The sequence below is a fragment of the Alligator sinensis genome, unplaced genomic scaffold (assembly GCF_000455745.1).
Source record: "Alligator sinensis unplaced genomic scaffold, ASM45574v1 scaffold1151_1, whole genome shotgun sequence".
NCBI lineage: Eukaryota > Metazoa > Chordata > Crocodylia > Alligatoridae > Alligator > Alligator sinensis.
In genome coordinates this window covers 371,837-384,356 of record NW_005842835.1, presented here as the reverse complement: position 1 = coordinate 384,356, position 12,520 = coordinate 371,837, and the positions used below count along the sequence as shown (strand labels likewise).

General features: G+C 42.7%; 1 protein-coding gene across 4 annotated transcripts in view; it reads left to right on the top strand.

The window, feature by feature from the left end:
• APP (amyloid beta precursor protein) overlaps nt 1-12,520 on the top strand; it is a 312,221-nt gene that overhangs the window by 46,582 nt on the left and 253,119 nt on the right. The gene's annotated exons all lie outside the window — the stretch shown is intronic.

The following is a 12,520-nucleotide window of genomic DNA, read 5'->3' as shown; positions in this document are numbered from 1 at the left end:
AGTGTTGGCTGCTGCTGCTGCTACCTACCCAGAGCTTGCACGCTGGGCAGCCCGGAGGTGGTGGTGGCAAACACTGCCTGGCATGGCATGCGGGGCGGGGGGGGGGGCGCGCAGCTGGTGGGGGCACGCAGCTGCTGTCACCACACACAACCCTGACGGGCAAGCCAGGAGCCAGCACGGGGCTCAAGCTGGCAGTGGAGCCAGGTTACAAGGTGGTACTGAGCGCGGGGGTGGGGGGAAGCGGCCCCTCCCTGTCTCATGCCTGATGCCCTGCGCTGCAGCTGCTCATAGCCAGCCTGGGGCTGCCTGTGCCTGCGAGCAGCTGTAGCAGGGAGCACTGACCACTGGGTGGGTGAAGTGCCTCTTTCCTCCATGCTGGGAAGGAGCAGGGAAGGAGCCCAGGGAAAAGCTGAGCATGCGGGGTGGGGAGCGGCCCCTCACCCGCCCCGTGGCCTGCATTCCCTGCTGCAGCCGCTCACAGCTGTCCAGAGCAGCCCCAGGCAGGCTGTGAGCTGCAGCGTGGGGCACCAGCCATGGGGTGGGCGAAGGGCTGCTTTTCCTCTCCCCACGCACTCCTTCCCTGCCTGGGGTCCTCCCCCTCCCCTTCTTCCCCCCTCCCCCCTTACCTGAGGTTCTGGCACAGGCAGCCATGTGGTCCCAGGCCAGATGCCCCTGCTGGGGCTTCTGGCTGTGGGGGGTGGGCCCTGCTGTTGTGGGAGCCCACTGGGCTTCCCCAGCGTCCTACTGCACGTGGCTCCTGTTATTTTTGACAGGAACCAAGGGCAGATAAGTATTAATTTTCTACATTTTTAGGGGCCCCGTGGCCAGGAGAGAACGGCCTCGCGGGCCGGACCTGGCCCACGGGCTGTATTTTGCCCTCCCCTGGTCTAGGATCTAGCCTTGTTGTTCTCCTGCTATGCTAGGAAGTTTCTGTTGCTTCATCCAGACTGTCTACTGGAATGCCACACTTCATGGACACTTTGTTTCCAGGAGGACCTATTCTGTGTCATGCAGTCAGCCATAATTGGAAAATCTGTCTTTCTACATTTTTGCTTTTCAAAAAACAAAGGGAGTGCCTTATGTGGAGGAGGGTGGGAGGGGGAGAGTGTCTGTACACATATGCATATATGTTTGTACATACATGCATATGCACACACATTGGTTTGTTTAAGATAACAATGTCTCTAGGGCCTAGCCAAGTAGTTTGATGGAAAGAAAATGACCTCTTTACCCCCTCGGTCACCAGCTTGCTAGATTGAAACGTAGCTTAGTCATTCTTATAAAAATATCCTCACAAGAGGATCCTTAAAAGCACCTGTTTACTTAGCTACCCATATTCCTAAACTTTGCATATTGAACGAACAGATTCCTTTTGAAATGTGCTCCAACAATTACCTGCCAGATATTTCATTTATGTGATCAAAAGACTTCTCTTATTCTATTTGAAGCTTGAAGATATGTTCTTACTTATTGTATGTCCATTACATTTTTCACAGCTCTTAAAAATCTATTTTCCTAAGACTTCAGTGAATAGTTTTGAGGTTTAATGCAACTTAGGTATTTTAATGAGCGATATATATTAAAAGTATGAAGTGTTATCTGTCATGCCTTAGGAGAAATTTGACTGTTCATATCCAGCAAAGATTTCAAATTTGGCTGGCTGTCAGCAGTATGTGGGTGTTTCAGTTTTGATGCTATGACGTTTATTTTTTCAAATGTTTTGAAATGAAATATTGTTACGCATGTGATTGCAAATTGCATTTCTTTGAATTCTCCTTTATCTAATATGGACTCATTTGCCAGACGTTATTTTGTTCATCCTGATGTGTTCATTCTCGCTCTCTCTCCTCCCCCCCTTCCCAAGTATGGACCAGTTTGTGTGACTCTAGGCCATCAAGACATTCACGTGAGTCTATGATACAGTTGAGCTAAATTTTATCTGACAAAGTGATTGTGTGGCTCACAAAAGCTTATAAAACTTCGGTTTAGTTAATCCATGGGTATCAGGGTCTGCAGGCTAGACTTGACCCACAGACCAGCCCTGTATTCTGGATCCAGCACATGTCCTGGAGCAGCTGGAGTGGGCACTACATGTGGCCAGGTTCTGCTCCGCAGGGCTGTGGTGCTTGGTTCCAGCACGCCATGCCCTGAGGTTGTGCTGTACATGGCTCTGCTGCTCTGAGCTTGAGCAAGCATCTCATGCGGTGCCAAGGGCTGTCTAGTACACCTCACATGCTGCCAATAGGTCACTCTGAGACCCAGAAACAGCAACCAGAACTGGATGATACAGCTCCACAGGCTGAATTTGGACCTTGGGTCATATCTTTGACACCCCTGAGTTAGTCTGTAAGGTACAACTCTACCCTACCTTCTGCTTTGATGCTGAATGAAGCAGGATTAAAATATGGAACAATTTTACTATTATTTGTATTGCTACAGAATCATGCAGACATGTTTAAATCTAATTGTTGATGTTGGTATCCTCGGATACAGATAAAATTGTTACATCTGTTCATACCCTCATAAGATGGTTTGGGTCCTTTTTCTTCAAACCTGTAAAAATAAAGGATTGTCATCATTTGTCTTCTAGTTTGGCTTAGAGCCCCCAAACAGAAATCAAGATCATCGTGTTGGGTGCTTTTAAATTCAGAATAATATTACACTGTCATGAATTTAGTATCTGATTTTAAAACCAAGGTCCAGCAGGTGGGCTTTAAATGGTAATAAGAATGTGTATATATTTCAGAATGCTGTGTCATTTCAAGTAGGGCAGACAGAATTTTCCCATTTTCTGCTTGACATCACTCGCTGATCAGAGCATTAGCTGGCAATGCATTCAAAGTGAGACTGAGAATCCTTATGAGGGGAAAAAAAATACCATTAAGTGCTTCAGTGTAAACTGACAGTTGATTAAGTATGTAAATTTTGTTTGAAATTAAAATACAAGTTGGCTATTCCTATTGCCATGGTTCAGTTCTGTTTTAAATTATGGGTGAGGATGTACACTAGTTCCTAATTGCATTTTAATGCAGTTCATCTAACTTAGGTTACCATTATGAGACAGCGTTCTCCTATAATTCGGCTGAAGATGTTCAAGGGTTGCAGAATTATTCTCCTAGGTGTATGTGGAAGTTTAGTTCCATTCAATTGCCTGTACATATCCCACTAGTGAAACTGATGTGAACATTTGGTATTGGAAAATTGTTTTGCTTTTTTAATATTGGGACCCCGCTTCTGGGAGGTACGAATATAATATTTAATTTCTTCAGAGAGATAAAATTGGGTCACATATAAAATATTGTTAACTTGCAGTACAAATATGATCACACTGCATATTGTTTTTTGTTTGTTTGTTTTTTTAGGTGAACTAAGAAGTACTAATTTACAACTTTGGGTTACTAGTACCAAGTCATTTTAATTGGTTATTAAAAAATGCAGAGTAAACTAAAGAATTATGTTGGATTCTTAATGGTTCATATAACTTGTAATAATGTTAAGCATAGTGGAGGGGGACAGTAAACGTGATGCTAGATACATAATTGTGAAATGAGCAGATGCTGAATTAAAACATGGATACTGCTGAACTCCTTGACAATGGAAGTCCTACCCTTTGTGACTGAATAGTTGCTTGGTACTTGAAACACTTGTAAATAAACTTGTCTGATATAATGTTGCTTATAATATTTTTTATGTTTATTCTAGCATGTATATGGAACACTTTGGGCTTTATCAAGAATTAATAGAGTAGGATCCTATTAGCTAGTCTTAACAGATTTTAGTGTGATTAAATTAGGCTGTCTCTTGTCTTTTGGATGTACTATGTTGACCTGAATCCAAGATAACCCTGAATTTAAGATAACCTCCAAATAATTTGTTTCTGTACATGGAAAAATTTATACATTAGTTTTAATCTTCCATGTAGAGACTCTAATTATTGGAGGGTCATTTTAAATGCATACCCCACACCCCTGCAGCCTAGCAAGCTGCACTAGGGGGCAGGAAGTAGGAGAAGCAGTAGGGGGGCAGGTAGTGAGGGAGGCAATGGGGGGCAGGTGAGAGAGTTGAGGGGGTCAGCAGTGAGGGAGCTGAGTACCTTGCCCTATGCCTGCCACTCACTTGCACTAATTGTTGCCTGTCCCCTGCTGCCTGTCTTCCCCTCCCATTTGCCCCCTACACCTGTCACCCCCCTGCAACTCCAGCCTCCCCACCCACTCACTGCCTCTCTCCCCTCGTCCCTGTCACTTATGCCCCCTGCCTGCCTTCTTCCACCCCAGCCATTTATACTTGCTCCAGCTGCAGGTTCTGGCTCTGCTCCAGCCTGGGGCACTGAGCCATGTGCTTGCTCTATTCCAGCTTGGCCTGGTGGCAGCTGCAGCTGTGATGCTGGGGTTGGGGCTGGAGGGAATAGCAATGGTAAGGGTCAGGGGGAGCATAGAGGAAGCACAGGCTATGGGTTGGAGACGGGGATGAGGCTGCAGGGAGGGATATAGAGGTGGGGGTAGGGAGCAGGTGGGGCTGTGGTCGCAGCTCCAGCCCAGAACCCAGATCAGGGGTGGCGCTGGGGCCACAGATGCTGTCTGTTCAATGTCCCTCCCCCCTCCCATTATTTCATGCTCAAATCCAAGATTAGTGTTTCTTCCCCCCCCCCCCATGTTAAATGGGGTAGGGGGGCTCGACTTGGATTCAGATAACTGCAGCAGATCCGTTAGAGTAATAGATTGTTAGATCAGGATGGACTGCTATGATGATCTAGTTCAGGAGTGGTAAATTTGTGGCAAAGGCATTTTCTGTGTGACGTGGCAGATCGTGGAGGGGGCAGGCAGCACAGTGGCAGATAAGGTACGAAGCAGAAAGCAGAGCAGGAGAAGGGAATCAGAGCAGTACTTAGGCAGGGTTTTAGACTAATTTGTGGCACATCTGCCAAAAAGTTTGCCTCCCCCCATCTAGTTTGATTACTTGCAAAACACTTTCCTTAGGATTTGCATGAATTTATCCCTGATTGCAGTTTGATAGTCCTATTCAATATTCACCTGTTCAAAGAATCATGTTATCTTCTTTTGGCCACAGCAAAGCAGTCTGAAGTAATGGTTAGCTGTGTATCCGTCATGAACCTGAACACTTTCTTTCTTTTTTCCCCACCCAGTCATTTTACCCAGGAGGGACTCCCCCATCCTACTTATCCAGCCTACATTCTTCATTCTGAGTTGTATGACTGAACATTTGGCCAAGTGAAAATGCCCGTTGTTTGGTTGTTAGTAACTAATCCAGATTGCTCTCTGTCACGAGTTGGCAACATGTGGCCCACAGGCCTGATTCAACCTGCCAAGCAATTTCATCCAGCCCATGAAGCCCAAATATTGGCAGCATTTTGGCAACAGGAATGATTCTGCATTGTCTAGTGATGGGTGGCTGTCACATGCAGCAGCAGTTGGTGCCAGGGAGAACTGGCAGATTGGTGGTCAGGTTGCTTTTGAACTGAACTACATTATTTTAGCCCACTGCCCTATCAAGGTTGCTGACCCTTGACCATTCCTTTTCATTATGTACTATGTTCCCAATTTTTGTATGAGTAATTTTATGATTTCTTTCAGGTCATTGATTGAAGAAAATTAAGTAACATGCTTTGCTTAATGCTACCCACTCAGTTAGAGTACTGTAGCATTAAGAAACGATTAGAAAGTAGGGGCCCAAAATGTACTTGCAGGACTTTGAGTGTACAGAGCTAGTGAGGATTTTCTCTATTTTTAATATTTTTCTTCCTTTTACCAATATTTAGCTCTGGTTTGCTTTGGAAATAGAAATTTTCTACCATGAGCTAAACATGTTTCTTATTGAAGTGTTTTAAAAATGAAAACCTGAAAAAACTAGAAAATTTTCAGGGGGAAATGTTAAAATGAGCTGTGTTCCTGAAGGATTCTTCAGAGCTCCAGAGAATTACTTTTTCCTGTGTAAAAAACAGGCATGTATTTGTTCCTGCCTTATATGGCACTGATCCTTTGAAATTGGTGGAACAATCAGTAGCAGAGTTAGGTATATGTTCCAAGTGTTTGTGGAATTAGATTCTGTATAGCCAAATGGTATCACGGTTGTGTAAGTTAGAGCTAAACTTAACTGGATTGACATTGCAATACATTCAATGCAGTCTGGAGTAAAAGTTCATTAATTCGGATATATAAAGGCAAACTAAATAATGGACTGATCTTGTTAGTCAGACAATTTATTTTAATTGATAGTCTCATATCTTGATTCATACTTACAAACTTTAAAATATTTTGTCCTTTACTTCCTCGCTAAGCTTTTTTCTGTAGTACATGCAAGTGCTAATTTTCTGCACAGTGATTTATAAGGTTGAGAATTTAACAGTTAGTCCTCTGTCATAATCTTCTAAAGCTATTTATTTTGATCATCTAGAAGAAACTCAGCAGGGCCACTATAAATAAACAAGCACCTCATTTCCCTATGTCATAGGTATTTAGCACATCAGTTCAGAGCAGATAGGATTTTCCGTATCTTACAACTTACAAAATCTAACTTACTGGAGCCACTACTTCTGCTTGTGCACATTAGCATTACTTTCTGAATAACTAGTGAAGTTCAAAGCCTGGTTCTGGTTCTGAAGGTGTCCAAGGCTTTCTTTATGTGAGCTTTCAAAAGGAAATTTATAATTAATGGAAAACAGAACAGAAGGCTCCTTTGTTTTTGTGCTTCTTTGTTGTTAAATGGTATTTGTTGGAAGTAGACAAGTCCTGCTATTTGCTCCAGTAAAAAGATTTTATTTACAGCTGAGAAGGTCATTTCTGGGTGAAATTAGTTTTAAAAAAAATCATTTTTTCTTTTTGTCTGGCCTTGTGGGTTGATACCTCCTTTTTTTAGGTGTCACTCATTTGAACCTCAGTTCAGAAAAGCACATCACTAAGTGTGTAACTTTAAGCATGTTAAAACTGAGGAGGAATGCTTTTCTTTATCAGGGCCTTGAAGCTTGTATACAATTTTGTGAGTGATAGCTGGTATTTTCTTTATACATGTTCCAGCTAAAGTGCTTCAAACCTTGAAATATAGACATTATTTAAAAAAAAAAAAAATTACTGTGAGAGAGAGCGAGCTGTGTTAGAAAAAGCGGCAGTGAGAATATTTCAGTTACATTGCATCATATCTTAGGTTTGTCAGCTAAGATAGTGCTGATGGTGGCATCTAATATTACATAATGCCTGGATCTTAATGATGCCATTTAAAATATCCAGAACAGTTTAATCTGTGGTAGTTTTGCATTGATCTAAATCCAGTCTAGTGCACACTGTGAATCTGTCCCTGTTGTGTGTCAGGACCTAGAGGTCAGGCACAACCCCTGTGTTCATGCTTAACAGTGTTTATAAAATAGCGGATTCACTATGATCATGGAGTCCTAATATCTTTTGGTGCTGCTCGGACAGAGATAAAGCAACATAAGCACAGCCTGTCCATGCACCTGCTTAGAGTGGGGGACTTCAGATTTGGGAGGAAAGAGGCAGATTTTTTACTTCATTCTCAATCCTGCTGTTGTGGTACAAAATCAGTACTTACACTGCAAATGCACCAGGATTTCTTTCTGCAGTTATTAAGCATGTGGATACAGTGAATCTAAAAAAGTGCCATTTATCTTGATTCATCAGCTCTGTAAGTGGTGAACCCTTAGCCTATCTATCTCTTTAGGGAACAGAGGAAAGGAAATGGAACGATATATTATCTTCCAAAGATGGAAAGCTAGGTATAAACTCCACTAGAGTCTTAAATGTCTGGACCATTTCTGTTTGTGTTATTTGATGTAAACAGTGGCCCTGGGTTGAAGGAGAGGGAACCTCCTGCCTTCTCGCACTTCCCTGCAAACCCTACCCCTTTTGACTGTTCAAAGGAATTAAAACAATCTGATATAAAAACAAGAACATTTTGTGTAATGCTTGAAGTTCAAGAGTTCTTCTGTGAAGCCAGTACAGTCATTGATTTTTCTCTCTGCTTCTTTTATGAATAATTATTGAAGCATCATAACTCATATTGTCCACATTGGAGTTGCTTGCTTTTCATGTTCGGGAGTTCAGTGTCTTCTTTTAACCCCAATGTTCAAATGAAGGAGCATGCTGAGGGCAATAGACATACAGCACATTTACTACAGGATAACTTACCCTGGAGTTTATAGTGTATTATGAGAAGTGGATACACAAGCTGGCTGCCTGCTCTGTAGGCAGTATTACAGCACATGGCCACTAGTGAGAGAGATGGCTATTTACACTGAACAGATTGTAGCATCATAGAAAATTAGAGTTGGAAGGGACCTCAGGAAGTCATCTAGTCCAACTCCCTGCTCAAAGCAGGACCATCCCCAACTAGATCATCCCAGCCAAGGCTTTGTCTAGCCGGGTCTTAAAAACCTCCCAGGATAGAGATTCCACACCCTCTCTGGGCAACCTGTTCCAGTGCTTTACTGCCCTCCTAGTGAGAGTTTTTCCTAATATCTAACCTAAACTTCTCTTGCTGCAACTGGAGACCACTGCTCCTTGTTCTGTCATCTGCCACCACTGAGAACAGTCTAACTCCATCTTCTTTGTAGCCACCCCTCAGCTAGTTGATGGCTACCATTAAATCCCCTGTTTTCTCTTCCTTAGACTAAGTAAACACAGTTCTCTTAGCCCCTGCTCAGAAGTCATGTGCCCCAGCCCACTAGCCATTCTCATTGCCCTCCTCTGGACACTCCAATTGTGTCTATATCCTTTCTGTAGTGGGGGGCCCAAAACTGAACACAGTACTCCAGATGTGGCCTCACCAGTACTGAATAGAGGGAAATAATCATTCCCCTTGCCCTGCTGGCAACCCTCCTACCAATGCAGCCCAGCATGCCGTTAGCCTTCTTGGCAACAAGGGTACACTGTTGGCTCATATTCACCTTATGGTCCACTGTTACTCCCACGTCCTTTTCTGCAGAGCTGCTGCCCAGCCAGCCAGCCCCCAGTCTGTACTGATGGATATGATTCTTCCATCCTAAGTGCAGGACGTTGCACTTGTCCTTAGTGAACTTCATGAGATTTCTTTTGGTCTAATCCTCCAATTTGTTGAGGTCTCTGAATCCTAGCTCTACCCTCCAGCATATCTATTTGTCCCCCTCAGGTTGGTGTCATCCACAGACTTGCTGAGGGCACACTGTCTCATCTTCCAGGTGATTAATGAAGATATTGAATAAAATTGGCCCCAGGACTGACACCTGGGCCACTCCACTAGATACTGGCTGCCAACTAGACATTGAGACACTGATCATTATCCTTTGAGCCTGACGATTCAGCTAGTTTTCTGTCCATCTTACTGTCCAGCATCCAACCTGTACTTAGCTTGCTTGTGAAAATGTTGTGGGAAACCATATGAAAAGCCTTGCTAAAGTCAAGGTATGTCATGTCCACTATTCTCACTGTATCCACAGAGCCAGTCATCTCATCATAGAAGGCAATCAGGTTGTTGCCCTTGGTGAATCCATGCTGACTGTTCCTAATCATCATCTTCTCCTTCAAATGCTTAAAAATGGATTCCTTGATCTTTCCAGGGGTTGAGGTCAGGCTGATTGGTCTGTAGTTCTCTGGATCCTCCTTCTTTCCTTGTCTTAAAGATGGGCATTATATTTGCTCTTTTCCAATTGTCCAGGACCTCTCCCAATCACCATGAGTTTTCAAAGATAATGGTCAGCGGCTCTGCAATCACATCAGCCAACTCCCACATCAATGTTGAGTACATCATGTCTGGCCCTGTGGACTTGTACACATCCAGCTTTTCTAAATAGTCTCTAATCTGTTATTTTGCTCCTGGCAAACTGCTCATTTCCTCACCAAACTGTGCTGCCAAGTACAGTAGTCTTGAGCTGACCTTGCCTGTTAAGACCGAGGTAAAAAAGGCATTGAGTACTTCAGCCTTTTCCACATCATTTGTCGCTAGGTTGCCTCCCCTGTTCTTAAAGAAGCCCCACACTTTCCCTGATCTTTCACTTGTTGCTAACATCCTTGTAGAAACCCTTCTTGTTACGCTTCATGTCCCTTCCTAGTTGCGACTCCAGTTGTGCTTTGGCCTTCCTGATTTCATCCTTGCATGCCCAGCAACACTATTATACCCCTCCCTAGTCATTTGTCCAAGCTTCCACAACAAGCTTCCTTTTTGTGTTTTAGCTCACTGAAGAGTTCTGTGCTAAGCCAAGCTGGTCTTTTGCCATACTTGCTAATCTTCCTGCACAAATAGCTACTCTGAAATGAAGTGGAGTAGGGAGGCAAACGCATGATTTAGTCCCTAGTAAATCACCCAGGGTAAAATTGCTGCATATTTTCTTGGGTCTTTTTATCTTGGAAGAGAGAGTCTTACACCACATTAAGATTGTTCATTGTGCGTCTCCTTCACTTTTACAGAGGTTATTGTATAATAAACGGGTCGTGTGTGTGCACCCTAACTATGTAGTAGAAAATCATCCACACTTGCAAGCCTCTTATCTCTTAGTATAGGGACTTGAGAACACAGTGGCAATGGTGTTTGGATGTAAACTTTCATAAACGAAAATTCAAATGGCTGTGTTTTTGTAGATACTTGCTTATAAGAACAGGATTGGCTCGGTGGTACTGTTCATCATATTTGTGATATAAGTAGCCAGGGTGGTGTTCACTGTATTGGATATGGATGTTTGGCTTAGTGTGTTGGTTTTCTAGCTCTGGGGAATTAGGTAACTATTTCATTGCATAATTGGTCATCTTCCATAGGCAAAGTAAAGTAACTGCCCTTGATTTACATGTAACAAGCTATTTACAAGTAATTGTATAATATGTTTTAATCATAGCGTACAGTGTAGCTGTACAATATTTCATTTAGTCTCTTTTGCTGACCATTAGCAGAAAACTGTCTGGTTTCATTAGCTCAAAGCTTATGTTTATGCTGCTTCCCATCCTATGCATACATACTATCCCAAGCCACTTGAATTAAAGTACTGCTAATCAGAGAGAAGAATAAAAAGTGCAAAGATACTACTAGCCATTGCCATTTCAGTGTAAAGCTTTTTAAAATTTAGCTTTAGTTTAAAATATATATTGTACTTTTTTTTAACTGACTTGCACATTTTTTTCACATTTTAAATCCTTTGCAGTGAATGGGGCCTTCTCTTACTGTGAAACTGTGTCTAGCAGAATGGGTTCTTATTCTAAGTGTCTACACAGTACCAGACTACAGATTGTTAAAATTAATTCCCTTTGCTTTGGGAAAGGGAGTATAGGACTTCCACAACAATCGTCTTCCCATTTTTGCCCTTTGGCCTGCTGCTTGACTTGGCTCAATTTCAGTCTAGCTTCCTCTAGCTCCTGGTATATTCTCCTTCGCTAGGCCGTTTTTGGTCTTCTGGAGGGTTCCACTGTAGGGCTTGTCTCAGCTCATTAGTATCTGGCCAACACATTTCCATTTTCTTTAATAGGAATTTAGATGATGCCTTGTATTCTTCTTTGCACTTTCTCCCTTACTATTCTTTCCATCCACTTAATCTCTAAAACCTGGTACTGACGTCAGTTCATAAAGCCTTTCAATCCATTATCTTTAAGTAAGCCAGCATTGTATTTGTGTTAGAGGTCTGGTGTTTGACTTTCACGCTAGTTTCAAGAGAGTAAACGCTTAATAAGAGTCTGTAATAGACATTTCGTCTAGACCAGTGGTTCTTGACCAGGGTACCAGGGCACCCTGGGGTGCCATGAGATCCTTCTAAAGGTGCTGCTCATGTTTGGTGGGCAAACACATACACAAGACACAAGATGAATGCAAAATTTTCAAATAGGGATCCATAGTGTTAAAAATTTCTGACCTATTGTAGAGCACTTGCAACAGAAGAATTGCTGTATTATTTTTCCATAGTCAAAAATGAGTGAAAACCTAAGAGCTGGCATTTTCTGAGAAGTGCCTTGAGTCTTATGAGAAGTTTCGTAGTTTCATAGTGTCTAGGGTCAGAAGGAGAAACTATGAAACTGTGTGTTAGAAGAGTCTCAGTTCTGATTTAGAACCATTAAAACTCCATGCTTCCGACAAAGGGGGTTCCTTGTTCTTTGCCTTTGTCTTAAGGTGAATTCTGTTTCACAATATTGACTTTCCAGTTGCTGAAAAACACTGAAACAAGTAGCCCTTTATCGTAAACAGAATTCTAAGGCCTAAGAACTGTATGTTCTTGTAAGTGTCTTCATACACAACACTTAGAGTGTGTTGGAAATTGGTTGGTATGGTTGCAAATAAAAGTAAAGGGAAATAAGTATCATGATGAGCTCCATGTTAGGACTGTTTTAACAGATAATTTTTTGAAAACAGCATGAGAGATGAGCTCTTGCCTCTCTCCAGAGAAAGGGATAGAGAAACTGATGGTTACTGTGAGGTTAGTGAACTGTGCCAGACAGGTTGTTAACAGCTAAGAACTGATCTCTGACAGAGGAGAGCACGGCCAAAACTGATAACAAGAAAGATGTTGAGGGTCAGGGAGTGAGGATGGTGGTATGTGGAT